This window comes from Lissotriton helveticus, chromosome 7 (genome assembly GCF_964261635.1).
Source record: "Lissotriton helveticus chromosome 7, aLisHel1.1, whole genome shotgun sequence".
NCBI lineage: Eukaryota > Metazoa > Chordata > Amphibia > Caudata > Salamandridae > Lissotriton > Lissotriton helveticus.
The window spans coordinates 495,750,542-495,767,506 of NC_136068.1; the positions used below are offsets into that span (position 1 = coordinate 495,750,542).

Sequence of the window (16,965 nt, forward strand, 5' to 3'; positions counted from 1 at the left end):
GTATACAGAAGACTTTTGCCCGATTGAATTGAAGTAAAATTGAGACATGGATCGAGTAAAAGGCCATTATTACCCCTTTTCAGGTGGGTTTCTGGAAGGTGTCTACAACTGATCAAATCTTCCGTTTTCTTTTACTTTATTAGAAAGTTGCGCTGGTTGGCGGACTACCACTATATGTTGCCTTCGTCGACCTCAAGTCCGCCTTCGATATGGTTTTGCGTGATCAGCTATAGCAAGTCTTGAATAGCCTGGGTCTTTCTGAGAAACGTTAGCTACGTTTGATTTGTCTCCATAAGGGGAACTTTGCACAGGTCGGTTGGGGTTCTCAAGAACAGGTGACAGACTCATTCTCTAACACAAAGGGTGTTTGTCCAGGTTGTGTGTGTTGCCACCAACCTTCTTTCGCTTTATCTTAACGATGTTGTCTCTAACCTGTCCTCCATGCAAACTGATGCTCCATCTCTGCAAGGTATTACCACACTGATCCTTCTCTTCGAGGATAACACCTTATTGATTTCCAAATCCCGAGCGTTCTGTAACATGCTTTAGATCGCTTTTTGGAATTTTGCCCCCTTTGAGGTTTGAAAATAACTGCGCGGTAATAAACAATGTTCTTTAAGAAGCACAGACCTTTCAAAGGGAAACTTGAGTTGAGGGTGCAAGCCACTCAATAGTGTAAAGATTTCTAGCTATGTGGGAGTGACTATCTCTCCGAACCTTTCATTGAAACCTCAGCTAGATTTACCAACCATGAAGCACAAGCAAATAACAGGAACTATAGTCAGTGAGTACAATAGCTCCTTAACGAAACCCATTGCTCCTACTTTGCAAATGTATGATGCTAAAGCTATTCGTGCCTGTTTTTATGGCTCAGAGCTATGGGGTTTCTCTGAACTTTTCTCGCTGAGTATATCATAAATCGCTTTTAGAGAAATTTGGTAAATGTACCACAACGTGCACCCCTTAAACCGTTGATGTTGAACATAGGTCAACGACCATTGGCAGATAGAGCAAAATTGTGGCCTTTGTTATTCTGGAGGAGGCAGTGGTTTCAGCCGGAACTAGTATATTATGGTGACGCGTTAGGGGACGTGATGACTGCAGACACATTTTGTAAAATGCCATGGCTGAGACACGTCCGAGAGTTGCTTGTAGGCATTGGTCTTGGGGACTACTGGCTCAATCCACTCTTAAGTCTACCTTTAACACCACAGCTGTTAAAAGCCCATTATTAGCATTGGGTAGACGAAAATGCAGTTAGATCATATCTGTACATATGCCGCTTGGACTGCAAAAGAACTTGTTCTAATTGATGCATATTTGTCTGGGTTTCTCAATTAATCATAGCATTTGTATAGCGCGCTACTCACCCGGAGGGTCTCAAGGCGCTTGGGGGGGGTCTGCTATTGCTCGAAGAGCCAGGTCCTGACTTGCTTCCTGAAGGAAAGGTGGTCCAGGGTCAGTCGGAGGTGTATGGGGAGGGAGTTCCATGTCTTGGCTGCCAGGTAGGAGAAGGATCTTTCTCCGGTGGTGGCTCTGCGGATACGTGGAACGGCGGCGAGGGCGAGGCTGGCGGAACGTAGCTGGCGGGTGGGAGTGTAGAAGGTCAGGCGGTTGTTGAGGTACCTGGGTCCCAGGTCATGGAGAGCCTTGTGTGCGTGGGTGAGGAGTCTGAACGTGATCCTCTTGCTGACGGGGAGCCAGTGCAGGTCTCTCAGGTGTCCGGAGATGTGGCTGTGTCGGGGGATGTCCAGGATGAGTCGTGCGGAGGCATTCTGGATGCGTTGGAGTCTTTGCTGAAGTTTGGCTGTGGTTCCGGCGTAGAGGGTGTTTCCGTAGTCCAGTCAGCTGGTGACGAGTGCCTGGGTGACCGTCTTCCTGGTTTCGGTGGGGATCCACCGGAAGATCTTTCGGAGCATACGCAGGGTGTTGAAGCATGACGACGAGACGGCGTTGACTTGTCTGGTCATCGAGAGGGAGGAGTCCAGGATGAAGCCCAGGTTATGAGCGTGGTCCGTTGGCTTGGGAGTGGTGCCCAGGGCAGGGGGCCACCATGAGCCGTCCCAGGCAGAGGGCGATGATCCCAGGATGAGGACTTCCGTCTTGTCTGAGTTCAGTTTTAGGTGGCTGTTCTTCATCCATTCGGCGACGTCTTTCATCCCTTCGTGTAGGTTGGTTCTGGCGGTGGCGGGGTCGTTTGTGAGGGAGAGGATCAGCTGGGTGTTGTCGGAGATGATGTTGAGGTTGTGTTGGCTTGCGATGGCTGCGAGGGGGCTCATGTAGACATTGAAGAGGGTGGGGCTGAGTGATGATCCTTGTGGTACGCCGCAGATGACTTCGGTGGCCTCGGATCTGAATGGGGGAGGCGGACTCTCTGGGTTCTTCCGGTGAGGAATGAGATGATCCACTCCAGTGCCTTCTCTTGGATTCCGATGTTGAGGCGCTGCACTAGGGTGCGGTGGCAGACCGTGTCGAACGCTGCGGAGAGATCCAGGAAGATGAGGGCTGGTGTTTCCCCGTTGTCGAGCAGGTATCTGATGTCGTCTGTGGCTGCGATGAGGGCGGTCTCGGTGCTGTGGTTGGCACGGAAGCCGGACTGCGAGTGGTCGAGGGATCCATTAGTCTCGAGGAAGACGGCCAGCTGACTGTTGACTGTCTTCTCGATGACTTTGGCAGGAAAAGGGAGGAGCGAGATGGGACGGTAGTTCTTGAGATCGGTGGGGACCGCTGTAGGTTTCTTCAGGAGGGCGCTGAGCTCGGCGTGCTTCCAGCTCTCCGGGAAGGTGGCGGTGTTGAAGGAGGTGTTGATGATGTCCTGGAGTTGGGGTGCGATGATGGAGTCGGCCTTGTTGAAGACGTGGTGGGGGCAGGGGTCGGTAGGTGATCCGGAGTGGATGGTGTTCATCACGCGGGTGGTGTCTTCGGTGCTGACCGGAGTCCAGGCGCAGAGGGTGGTGGTGGGGGGCGTTGGCTCAGTGGTAGGGTGCGTGGTCTGTGCGTCAAAGCTGTTGTGTATGTTGGCGATCTTGCTGTGGAAAAACGAGGCGAGGGAGTCGCAGAGGTCTTGCGAAGGGGTGTTGTTGTTGTTTCCGGCGCTGGGGTTGGAGAGCTCTTTGACAATGTTCAAGAGTTCCTTGCTGTTGTGGGCGTTGTTGTCCAGTCGTTCCTTGAACGCTGTCTTCTTGGTGGTGCAGATCAGCTGGTGGTGTATGCGGGTGGCGTGCTTGAGGGCAGTCATGTTGTCTGTGGTCTGGTTGTTGCTCCAGGCTTTCTCGAGGGTGCGGCAGTTCTTCTTGGAGCTCTCGAGTTCATCGGTGAACCAGGAGGCTTTCTTGCTGCTGGGTCTGCTGGGATGGGTCTTCAGTGGTGCGAGGTAGTCGGCGCAGGTGGTGATCCACTGTGTGAGGTTGCTGGCTGCTTCGTTGGGGTCCGTTGTGCTGGCGGGGAGGTTCTGGCTGAGGCAGGTGGTGAGCTGGTCGTCGGTGATCTTGTTCCAGCTCCTGCGGGGAGCCTGTTGCGGGTGGTGGTGGGTTGTGGTTCTTTTGAAGCTGAAGTTGACGCAGCTGTGGTCTGTCCAGTGAAGTCCGGTGGAGTGGCTGAAGGAGATGTGCTTGCTGGAGGAGAAGACGGGGTCAAGCGTGTGGCCGGCGTAGTGGGTGGGGGTGTTCACCAGTTGCTTGAGTCCGAGGTTGGCGAGGTTGTCCAGCAGGGTGGTGGTGTTGGTGTCGTTGTTGTTCTCCAGGTGGAAGTTGAAGTCCCCTAGGAGGATGTAGTCGGCGGAGGGGAGGGCGTGCGGGCTGATGTAGTCTGCTATGTCTTCGCTGAATTGTGTGCGTGGTCCTGGGGGTCTGTAGATGAGGGTGCCTCGGAGGGTCGTCTTGGGGTCGGTGTGTATCTGGAAGTGGAGGTGTTCGGCGGCAGTGAGGGTGTCGTCGGAGTTGGTTGTGATGCGAATGGTGTTCTTGTGTACGATGGCGATGCCTCCTCCGGTCTAGTTGACGCGGTCCCTCCTGGTGATCTTGTACCCGTCCGGGATGGCGATGGCGATGGCGATGTCGGGGGCTGAGGAGGCGTTCATCCAGGTTTCCGTGAGGAAGGCGACGTCTGGTGATATTGTGTCAAGAAGGTTCCAGAGTTCCACGGCGTGTCTGTGGACAGAACGGGTGTTGAGCAGGATGCACTTGAGATGGTTCTTGCTGGTGCTCAGCTTGGCGGGTGCGGTGCCGGTTCGGAGGCAGGTGAATCGGCAGGCTTGGCAGGTGAAGGGTCCGTGGGTGCGTTTCGGGGTGGCTCGGTAGCAGACGGGGTTCCAGCCGGGTTTGAGTGCGTTGAGGGTGGCGGTGTCGTAGGTCCGTCGGGTGGTCTTGCATCGGCGGGGGCCAGGTGTTCTGGCGCTGGGCGCGGTCCAGGCGCGGACGGGCGCAGACGGGCTTGCCTTTGGCGCACAATCGGCGCGCCCGCTGCGCGTGAACGCTGCGCTGCGTTTCCGCATGTAATTAGAGATTGAGACTGTCTATTTTTTTAACAAATTTGTATTTATTTTAACAATGATATTTTGTAATGCTCTATTTTGTTTGTTATACTTTTTTATTACGCCCTATAGAAGGCTGCGTTTGTACGAGTAGCTTTGTATTTGATATATGCTTTTATGACTTGTATTGTTGAATAAATCACTAATTGATTGATTGATGACAAACATTTACTCTTGACAATGAATAAAACAGTGTACTGTTCACATCTCATAAATAAACTTTAAAATGTTTTCAACTCCTTTTTTCCCTTAGGAGACAAGTATATACTCAGTTCTGCAACTATTAAACTTCAGGTAGTCTGCTTTCATTGAAGCACTAATTATAGAGAAGCAGCTCTTCTGAACAGTGGACAAAAGACACACAAGTGAAGGACGGAATACAGAGCAAATCGAACATTCAACCCCAGTCAATAGATCTGGGTTAAATCCATCCTTTTGCCCTCCATGCCACCCCAGTTTAGTCCCAGCCATATGCAAATCAGTCTTGACCCTATGCCTCATGGGAACAGTCCGGTCTGAACTGCCAAGCCAGGTCCTCCCTGGACCGGAAACAGGCATACTGGGACCGGTTTCCGGGCATCGCCCCCTCATCAGCCAGGCTGGCTTGAATCCAGGCATGGGGAGCAACAAAAAGATAAATTTAAGCCCAGATCTCTGTACTGGGGTGAATGTATGACATTTTTCTGCATTCTGTCCATCAATTGTTGTTTTTGCATTTGTCACCCCACGTGGGACCGTTATGCCCAGACGTAGCTCCCGTGCTCTTCATGCCACTGGAGTCAAGCAATCCTGGCTGATGAGGGGTGAAACCCCGAAACCGGTCTCAGGATGCTTGTTTCCAGTCCAGGGATAACCTGGCCAGCAAGTTCAGGCTGGAGGTTCATCACTGATTTGCATATGGCGGAGTTCAAACTGGAATGGCATGGGGAGCAACAAAACTATGGATTTAGGCCCAGATCTCTGTATTGGGGTGAATGTATGACATTGTTCTGCATTCTGTGCATCAATTGTTCTTTTTGGTTCTGAAGAGTGGAAGCAGACTTAGCCGCCACTTGAAGACATTCTGATAAAGACACCGCAGAGGGGCTTCCGAGTCTCCCAGTGGGTCTAAGTGAAGTCTAAGTGGGTCTAAGTGAAGTTAAAACATAATAGCGGACAACAGACCCGAGGACACTCGAATTGCTGGGGCATGGAAAGGGACCAATATGAATGGAGGCAAGACTATCCGCAGCTAGTGGTGTCTCTGGACCCCCCCTAAACTCTCAACACAGCCTACACAAATGCCTGGAAGCAGTCGCCACCTGGATGTCCAGCTCTTGTCTTAGGCTTAACGGGGACAAAACTGAGATAATGCTCCTTGGAAATAACATCGCCAAAACCATCGACCCCATCTGGCCTCCTTGCTTAGGCAACTCCCCGCAACCCAAGGAGCAAATCAAGAGCCTGGGCATCTGGCTTGACCACACTCTGTCCTTCAACCATCAGGCCACTAAGCTAGCTGCCACCTGTTTTGGCCTGATGAGACTGCTCCGCAAAATTCTCCCTCCGCTTCCATTCCACTCGAGACGAATCGTGGTTCAAGGACTGATCCTCTCCCGCCTCGACTGTGGAAATGCCCTATATCTTGGAGCACCCCAATCCACAATCAACAGACTCCAGGTTATTCAAAACTGCGCAGCAAGAATTCTTCTGGATATCCCCCGCCGAACTTCAGTAAGAGCCAGACTGAGAGATCTTCACTGGCTCCCGGTGAGATCTAGAATCGAGTTTAAGAGCATGTGCATTTCACACCGCTCTTACTGGGGAACAGGCCCCCCAAATTAACTCTTCCCTTGTGAAAGCCTACCAGCCCACACGTTCTCTCAGATCCGCGACCTCCCACCTCGCCTCAGTACCACGCATCAGGAAGGCCAGATGTGGTGGTCGTTCGCTCTCCTACAACCTGGCCAGGATCTGGAACTCCCTCCCTCTCAATCTCAGATCCGAACCCAACCTCCTTACCTTCCGAAAAATTCTCAAAACCTGGCTATTCAGCAAAACCTCTGTTTAAAACCAAAACCCAGCCTCCCTCTTCTTACCTCTCCGGACTAGCTCAAGCTCCCTACAGCGCTGGGACGCCCCTGGGTAGCCAAGGCGCTTTACAAATCCTCATTCCATTCCATTCCATTCCATCCCATTGATGTGGAGGATTGCTGTGATTGCTCCCATACACAAAAAGGGCTCATGTAGCTTCCCAGGAAATTATAGGCCGATAAACCAGATAATGTGCAGAAGATCTTTTGCAAACAATTTCTACTTGATGAATTATCAATGTAGATGGGCGAAAATCTGATTCTCTCGCACTTTCAGGCAGGATTTCATTCAAAGGTTAGCACAAGGTCTTTTCACATTTTTGTTAATCAAATGGAAGACCTTTGATATAAGCAATTGCCATTTATATGTGGCTTTTCTGACCTAAGGGCAGCCTTTGATCATGTACTGAGGCCGAAATTCTAGGCGGTGTTATCAAAAGAGGGTGGGCTTCCAAGTTATTGTCTATCATAATTCAACGTTATTCAAATAATTTTGCACAAGCCTGATGGGGCTCTAATGGTGAATTACCATCAAGGATAAACATCAACAAAGGAGTTCCACAGGGCTGTGTTTCAGCTTCAACTCTCCTTTTGCTTTTCATAAATGAATGTTTTGAATACTTGCTGGGTTGTTCTAATGACTGCCCTACTAATGTGGACTGGAAGGTTCCAACTCTCCTCTTTGTGGATGACACAATTATCCAAACCACCTATGGGCCTTAAAAATCTTTGGAGTGGCATTCAGTTTTGTATAAGCCACTGTTCGGAACTAAATACTAAGGTGTTGAAACTCATGCTACTCAGTCCCCACAGATCATTTAAGGGGTTGATGATTACCAAGGATTATCCTTTAGAATGCACCCATGAATTTGACTAAAATATCAGACATGTCCCATATATATTATTATAGCTCTCGTTTATTGTATAATCTACCATGTTATTTCCATCTTTCCTTATGCGTTAGTATTTTTGCTACCTGTTTATTTACTCCATTTTTATTTATTTTTTAAAGCATCAGACTTGCTGACTCAAGCGTTTGACAGTCTCAAATTGTTAAAAGTAACCTCCTCCTGAAACAAAGAGCAGCGGCTATACTTAAATTTACTAACAGTCTGCCCACCTTTTCAATACTTCCAGCTTGGGTAGTTTGCTTATGTTAAATACTGCTTAAATTCCCTCGAGCAGACACTATGGAGATTCCCTGCAATGGCTCACACATTTAAAAGACCAAATTCTGGGAAAAAGCTTCAAAGTATTGGTTGTTGAAACCTACTAATGGAACCCTTGATGATTGCTTTTTTTATTACCAAACCAGATCCTAACTTTGAGAACTTCTTAAATTATGTTACTCTGTCCTCACTGAAGTCCTTGTATATCCAGTTTAGAACTGAGACACTCCCATTGGCCATCTTCAACTCTAAGTTGCAACTCGACAATTTTAGTTCCACTATTTATCTGGTTTGTAACCATTCAGACGAGGCTGAAGAGCACTTCATACTCCTCCGAAGGTTATTCTACAAGCCGAAAATCAAACTGATTGCCCCGCTCTGGTGACTAGGGTGGATTACAGAGTGGAGGGTGGCACAGAGGAAGTACAAAGTGGACATGAGTGTTTGCATAGTTTACTCTGTAACCAATTTCTGACCAATAGCATGGCGCATAAGAATGAAATTGATTTCAGCTCACATGATTAATGAAATGATTACTGATTTTATTATAACATTCCCCACTGTGTTATGCATGTGATCATTTTAGTGCGGTTATTGATACTGTTTTTAAGTTATTATGATGTTACTGACTGAGCTTGTTTTAAAATGACATTATAATAGTTATTTATTGTTGTGTTTGTGTCAATAGACCATTGAACCGGAATGAACAAATAAATAAACATGAATGGGAGAGAGGGAGAGAGAGAGAGAGAGAGAGAGAAACAGACTCAAAGACCTCCCCAGCCAAACACATGCAGTATCTCATGGTCTAGCAGTGCAAGAAATCCGATACCATACCACTACTGTCCGCAGCCAGGAGCAAAGTGTCAACACCTAAAGAGTAGACGTCTTGGGACTGCCTGTGACATGGAACTCAGACTGATACATTTGCAGCAACCTGAAAACGACTCAGATGAGAAGGGAGTTCATAAACGTGCCACGCACGCCCTTACCTACCTGGCTTGATGAACAGAGTGCTCAATGTGCAATAATGGAGATGGTGGTTTAGTTGGCAGCTGTAAGGGACAAGAAAATATATTTTTATGAATACAGTTAGCAACTTACCTCAAAGAGGTGTACACATTTTGGCATGGCTTTCGGTCTCACAGTGCTTTCGATAGTCCTTTCCATCTATAAGAGAAAGGGAAAATGAGTCAATTTATTTAATGAAAAACACAAGAAGGGAATAGGGAGGATTGAAAGACCACAAAGCATGCCCGCCTAAACATATCAATAAACACAACATGTGTTAGTGGTCAGCGTATACGAAAATAGAGATCGTCTATCAGTAATGTGTACATCGTTTAATCTTAAAGGGCGGTAGCCCTCACCCATTCTAGGGTAGGAGGCTTCCTTATAGGGCCCTTCCTCACACCCCCACCAAGTGTGGAGGTGGTGTGGGCTGCAACCCTCCACAGAGGGCCTCTAGCTCATGTTTTAGGGCCTTGGTCTGGCTTATCCATAGAGTGAAGGCACTTGTTGAAGTCATGTTTAATCTCTTGGCTATCCGCACTCCCACATAATCCAGTTATGAATTTGCTGGCTAAATGATTAACTTGATTTTAGATTCGGATGGAAGGCTGTGGCTACTGTATTTTAATCGTTCTAATTTGGAAGTTCAATAACTATGATTTTTGTTTTAATCTGATACATTCTTGAATTTGTTTATTAAACATTTGCAAATATTAACAAATACAGACACAGTACATAAATGTTGCCTCATGCTTTATATGCATTATACTGACAGCACTAGACAGCAATAATCAACACAGGTAATTCAGGGAGCACCAGGAGCCCTGGAACTGCAAAAAGGGGAACAGATCAGTCGAGGGTTCTCAGAGGCCCCAGTGGTAGGCGATGATAGTAGCGAGGACCCGGTATTCCGCAGCAGATAGAGAGGAAATAAAGCCCATATGTCCTTGGGACACACTGCAGGACTGTTTCACCATATTGTTCTGACTTGTCCTACTGTGTGCAACATCTCTTAGCTTCTCTTTCACAGCGGGTTCTCTTTTCTGCATCCACAGCATGGCCACACGTCTCTTGACTTGTACCAGTAGGACACAAACAAGCCCGCAGTCTACCTGGGGGGGGGGGGGGGGGGGGGGGGCTCTGATGTATCACCCAGTAGGGCTTTTTGGGGTGTAGGGTATATGGGTAGCCCTACTGTCTCGTAGTCTGCCAATACGCCCGTCCAGTAAGTGGCAAGTCCAGGGCAGTCCAATGGAGGATGTTTGTTGGGTAGCTCATAGCGAACATACCTGCATTGACATGCCCACTGATGATGGGGAGCCGGCTAGTGCTCCTCTGCCCTATCATGCATGGGCATATATTCTGCAGGCACCCAGCATTTCACGTTATGGGCCTGTGCAACTAGATAATATATGTAGAAATTCTGAAGAGCTAGGCCTCCAAGCTGCACAGGTCTCGTCAGCATCTCCCATGTTCTCCCTCTTGCCATATCAGACAGGAGAGGACCTGCTGCAATTGTTGAAAAAAGTGCAGTGGGAGGTATATCTGATATATTCTTGGATCAGTCATCTCCTATTTTGGTGCAAAGCTTGTGATCACAAAACTTTACAAATCACTGTTAAGGTAATGAATATTACTAGTGATCTTGTTTCCGAGGCAAAAAACCTTTTTCCATGACTACGTGTCTTGACTTCGATTTCTTTAAATATTGCGTGTCAGTCTGTAAATAAACTAATTTTGTTTTCTGAAAGTATATGGTGAATTATAGTTTGGGGCAATTTCGGTAGCGTAAAGTATAGTGACTAGACCCAACTTCATAACTCGTAATTTGTGTGCAATCAGAGAGTAAAAAAATTACCTTTAAAGAGTTTCCCTGGCTTTCTGCTCAGCACGCCTTCAGAAATGACTAACTTGTTAGAAATGTACACTCTCACTCCAAATCCCAGCCCGCCCCGGATCTCTTGCAGCATATCACTTAGTGACTTACACTGTCAAAATTCTTAAATGTACCCGCTTCTTATTCAGTGGGCTCCATGACTCCTACATATATGACTATCTTAAAGCAGCTGCTAGACTCCTTTTCAAAGGAGAAACTTAGCTCATCGTGCAATCCAGAAGCACAAACTTAGGCAAGCATCCATCCTGTGGAGATGGCATCAAAACATCCATAAACGAGGCCGACCAACCCATTACTAAAAACTATCACTGGTGCTTGAACTCAACATCCCGCTATTACATGCCACATTACGTGACTGTTCATGTCAGTCTTCTCTGACAAACAGCAGCAAGTGGAGAGAGGAATTTTAGTATCACACATCAGTCACTTACCAAGTGTTGCCCTCTCTGGGGATTCTTCACCAAATACATATCGCCCCATGTCCCTTACAAGGGTTCAAACTCTTCCGACATGTACCATGACACTAACCAAGCCTGCCCCATGTTCTGTGGCCACTAGAGAGCTTCACTGTTTAAGTCCCTGCTGTGATGGTTAGAAAGAAGTTGGCTAATATGTGAAAGTTCCAAAAGTAAAATCAATGCAAGCTGGACTCGCAAACGTATGGCACACCTGCCATTGCCCTTTGCAAATACTCAGTTATATATGCCAAATTAGCAACGAAAAAAAATCAAGAACCTGGTGTAGACAATAAGCTTGGCTTTAACTATGAGTGCTATATGAGTTTCTCTCACACCATTGTCCTAGACCTCCACATGACAATCTGTAGAAAGCAGATCAATGCCATCCTGGTTTATGCCAGGTCTTCTGCCTCAATCAATATCAAATCAAAATCCTTACAAATATCTGTAATTCAGTTGCCAGACTGACTGGAGGACATCAGGAAAAAATACTGATGTCCCAATTTTAAGTAGCCTGTACTACGCTTAATAGTCTGAGCAAGGACACAACGCAAGAGCTCGTTGATGCCTTTATCAAAACTATCATGAATGAATGAATGAGGTCATTTATAGAGCGTAGCTATCACTCCGAGGAGCATCTTGGCGCTGAGTGACGGTGGAGCGGAGTATCGAGGAGAGTGGTCTTCGGCAACACAGCTATCAGATGAGAGATAGAGCTAGGCTATCTGGGGCTGCAAAAATCCTGGTTTTCCCTATTTTCTTAATCATGGGTTCTGACTGTGTGTGTCTCAGTTGGGAGGGCAAGTAGTTCCAGGCTTTAGTTCCAAGATCAGCCATTGACTTTCCTCCTCTCGACGTCAGGTGGAAACGGAGAGGTACAAGCAGGTTTTCATTGGAGGATCTCAGGGGACGTTGAGTAACAAAGTTTAACTCTCGTCCCGAGGTATTTAGGTCCAGTTTGACTGACTGTTCTGATGTTCTAAAAGTTATTACTTGGATCTTAAAGAGGATCCTTTTGTGTGTTGGCAGCCAATGGAGGGAATGGAGTGCCTCTGAGGCTGAGGACCCCTTGGCAGTTCCAGTACCAGCCGGGCTGCTGCATTTTGGACAGTCTGAAGCTTTTTCAGAGTTATGTTGTTTACTCCTGCATAAAGACTGCTACAGTAGTCCAGGCGCGATAGGATTAAGGCCACTGCCACTGTCTTACGAGCAGTGGCTGGAAGAAGATAAAAAAAATTACGAGTTTTTATCCAATGAAAGCAGTCGCCTGCCACTGAGAGCGCTAGCTGATGGAAGGACAAAAGTGTCAAATCTGACTCCCAGGTTTCTCACCGTATCCACTGTTTTGGGGGGGGGGGGGGTATGGGGGGGTTACGTTGGTACTTTATCCCGTTTGCATTTGTCCCTTTCTTGTCCCCGTCCCTGCCGCGCGACCCCCGCATTTGCATGCGTTACGTCAGATGGCGGTTCTCGTGCCATCTGACAGTCAGTTGACAGTTGATGAGGGCAGTTGCAGCTGCCCATGATTTGAGCTGGTGACCGGAGCGTTCTCTTTCCGGTGTGTCGTTTGACAGAGAATAAAGTTATAACATCAAGAAGATTCTGTCTTTTTCTTAACAAATTTGGCGATGAGTGACGGCACACCGGTGAACCCAAAACTTGAGGGAAATTTTTAAGGTGAATTGACAAGGAACGCAACGGCATCGTGAAGTGTGTATACCTTACACTAATGATTATTGAGATAAAGAAACAGCGCATCCTCCGTGAATCTCGGCAAGTTTAAAATATGAGTGAAGTTGATAAAGTGAGCCATGGACTATGAGCGTATTAATGAGTGACCGGTGAATTATTATTGAACTTTGGGCGTTCGAGGATATGAAATAGTACAGAAAAGTAAGACCCGAAGTTGATGAAAACTGGATTCTGCGCAAGTTCATGAGGTGAGCCCTGTAAGCTGAGTGGAGGAGATGTGAGCGGAGCAGGGAACGAAGTTAAATCTCTGACACCGCGTTTGAAATTTGAAATTGATCTGAAACTGCGCATTAAGCGTGTGAAGCGTGTTTCTCCTCATAACTACAGAACTTGATTATATACTGGCGTCATGGGGCCATTTTGAGTATAAAAGTCACAGCGTAGTGAAATTATTTAAACGCGTGTGTTAAAAAATTGAAGTTAATAAGAAGACCCGTAGTTTATGCACAAGGGAATCTGCGCAAGGCTTTTGTGATGAGCTGTGGATGCCGGGAGGAGGAGTAGTGAGCGGAGCAGGGAAAAAGATTATTTCTCTGAAACCGCGTTTGAAATTGATCGAAAGCAGCGCATTAAGCGTGTAATGCGTGTTCTCCTCAGAACTTACAACGTTCATTCAGGAGCAAACGTTATTACGTACTGGCGTCCAAGGAGCCATTTTGAGTTTGAAAGACACCATGTTGTGAAGAAATCAAAAGCATGATTAATATTGAAAGAGAAATATAATCTAAAGGCGTCAGTAGTGTTTTTAAGGGAAATAAAAAAATAAGTCTGTTAACAGAACTAGAACTACGAGTTAATAATCCGAACTGCACTTCTATGTGCGTTGCATCTTCGCGCTGAGTGAAATTGTGTGAGAAGGAACAACTGAACTAAACGCATCATCTATAGCGTGTCACACGGATACATTTTTTTTGGAGCAGATTCTACAGGAAGAGTACAAAGACTGTATCCTTTAAAGTAAACGACAAGGAAATAGTGGATTTTTTTTTTGAACATATATAAAACAGAAAGAAATAACTACTGCTAAAAAAAAAATGTATATAAGTTGGAATTGATTGCAATATTAACATGGATAAAAACAATGTATAATTTACCGCCACCTGAACCATTTATGAAAGGAGATGGTACAACTATTGCAAAATGGGAAGAGTGGAAGGAATATTTTAACAATTATATATCCTTATTTGACGAGGAGGAAGAACCATTAAAACCAGAGGAAAAGGTAGAAATATATGGAAGAGTAAATTAGCAGTAACACTAGGGAATGAATTAGAAGAAGCCGACACGTCCCTGAAAACATACACAGGAGAAAACATTAACTTAATTGGATGTAGAGAGGTGAAATTGAGTTACATGAAGAGAAGTACATGGAGTAAAGTTTATATTTCAGAAGAAGGGCCCTCTGTATTGGGGTGGGAAGAGCAAAAGAAATTAAGAATAACGCAAAATCCCAATGGTACAGAACCTATGAGTAGGCTGGCACTAAACAACAGTAGACAAATTACCAGGTTGGAGATGTTAAGTGAGAGAACACCACCATCTAAGGCCAATGTTGGATGGACAAGGGCTGCATGGAGAAATGAATGGATAAAAGAAGCAGCAATTGACAAATTCGAACAAAAACAAAATACATTCTTGGGAAAAGATGTTGTGGATAATATAAGTAAAAGATTTAAAAAAAAGATCAGTGAAGAAGAAGATGTAGAAAAAAGTGAACTTGCCTATAAAGGAACATGTATGGTATCACAATCCATGGTGGTAGAGGAGGACTTTTGCAATTCTACCTGCCTCAAAGATGGGAAAGCGTGGCACTCTACTGCACTGGTTGAGTCAAAACCTATGACAAGAGAGAAATATGCTGATGACATTGACCTGGAAGGGGTAGATGGTCAGAGTCTGGTTGAGTCAAAGTGTAACAAGCAAGGAGAGTACTATATGACTGGTTATATAGTGAAGTGTCAGAGAATGAAAGTAAGGAGGCACACAAACACGTACAATGTCCACACCCCAAAGTTCAATTAGGGAAGAACAGGGTGCTTATAGAATGCTGGAGAGAATATGAGTTCAGAGACACAGAAGACTCTGCCACATTCTCATGCGGAACTCACTTGATGAAATTGGAGAAGGACGGGTCTTTGATGAGGCATGTACTGAAGGAGTAGGATTTGTTGGAAAGAAAAGTACAAGTGGCACTGGTACAGAGTACAACAAGAGAACTGACGTTAGACCTAACACTGATGGTGACAATGTGAGGGAAACCAGTTGTATGAGTAGGCGTAGACGCAGTGTAGTATGGTCCAGGAAATATCCCAAGAAAAAGGATCCTAAGGCTGTTGTCACTCACCTGGATGGAGAAGTTGGTACGAGTAATAGCAGACTGGCGCACAATAGCGAAATGGATTGCTGTGGCGGGTTGAACTATGAGGAATCAGAGGAAGAGAATAAGAAGGCACACAAACCCGTACAATGCCCACACCATGTGGTAAACTTAGGAATTGACTAGATGCATACAGGATTTGCGGGTCAGCACGAGTTCAGTGGATCAGAAGACTCAGCGAATCCTCATGTGAAGTTCATTTATCCACGTTGGGGAATGAACAGAACTTAGTGTTGGCCTACACGAAACAAACTAACCTCGTTGACAGCAACACCATTGGTGAATTTGGAATTGGTGACAACTTGAGGTCTGTTTTTGGACTAAACGCAGATTATGACAACGAGAAAAGTAACCATTTACCCCTGCCTACATGGTCGCTTTGTGAACAGACTCATGTAGTACAATAATCGTGTGTGACAACTGTCACATGTCTTTTTTCTTTTTTTTTCTTCCTTCTTTCCCTTCGGAAGGAGATGTGTTACTTTGGTACTTTTCCCCGTTTGCATTTGTCCCTTTCTTGTCCCCGTCCCTGCCGCGCGACCCCCGCATTTGCATGCGTTACGTCAGATGGCGGTTCTCGTGCCATCTGACAGTCAGTTGACAGTTGATGAGGGCAGTTGCAGCTGCCCATGATTTGAGCTGGTGACCGGAGCGTTCTCTTTCCGGTGTGTCGTTTGACAGAGAATAAAGTTATAACATCAAGAAGATTCTGTCTTTTTCTTAACAGGGGGGCACTGTGTCAGTCGGCCACCACAATTTGGGCATGAATAAGTTATATTTTCCCAGCAGCATGATCTCCGTTTTTTGTCTGTTACACTTGAAGTGAATGGATTTCATCCATTCAAAGACAGAGGAGAGGCATTATTTGAAGCTTTCTTCTGCCACAGTGAATTCTTTATCTAGAGTTAGGTTAAGCTGCGTGTCATCAGCATAGGATACAGACTCAAGGATGACACTAGGTTTAGTAAGGGCACCATGTATATATTCTAAAGTGTTGGGCTCAGGGCTGAGTCCTGGGGAACACCAGAGAGCAACTGTTTCTCAGTTGATAGGTAATTGCAGAGGCTTACTATTTGTCTCCTGTTCTCCATGAACGATGTTAGCCAGGCTAACGCTTTGTGCCAGATACCATTTCTTTTTAACTGTTCTCCCAAGATAGCATGGGAAACAGTGTTGAACACAGCCGAAAGATCCAACAGAATCAGAACTGACACCTTTCCTTGATCTAGGGCGAATTTCAGTGTTTTATTGTATGTAGCAGCGCTGACTCTGTTGAATGTCCAGCCCTAAACCCTGATTGCCTGGGGTGTAACGTGTTGGCTTGTAGGAGAAAATCATTTAATGCGTGTTTACTAACTTCTCAGTTATTTTGCTTAAACATGGAAGCAGAGAAATAGGTCTGAGACTGGAAAGTGTGGTTGGGTCCGGTAGCGGTTTCTTTTGAAGTTGTTTAACTGAGGCAACTTTCCAATTATCGGATACTATTGCTTGCCTAAGTGAGAAGTTTATGATGTGATTGATGATTGGATTTATAGTGTCGATAAGTGCATGTAGGATTTTTGGGGGGCAGGGGTCGCCCGGAGAGCCTGATTTACATGTGATGATGGCCTGCCTTGACTGTTCCAGGGTAATCTCCTTCAAGCAGTTGAGCATCTGTCTGATTTCTAGATCCAGATCAGATCTTTCTATTGATAATAG

At 46.1% G+C, this 16,965-nt stretch overlaps 1 protein-coding gene across 3 annotated transcripts in view; it reads right to left on the bottom strand.

Moving 5' to 3' along the window:
• BCKDK (branched chain keto acid dehydrogenase kinase) overlaps positions 1 to 16,965 on the bottom strand; it is a 232,964-nt gene that overhangs the window by 103,506 nt on the left and 112,493 nt on the right. For all 3 annotated transcript variants that reach the window (XM_078652492.1, XM_078652494.1, XM_078652495.1), the window contains exon 2: positions 8,877 to 8,942. The gene's annotated coding sequence lies outside the window, so the exon portion shown is untranslated. The remainder of the gene's footprint in view (positions 1 to 8,876; positions 8,943 to 16,965) is intronic.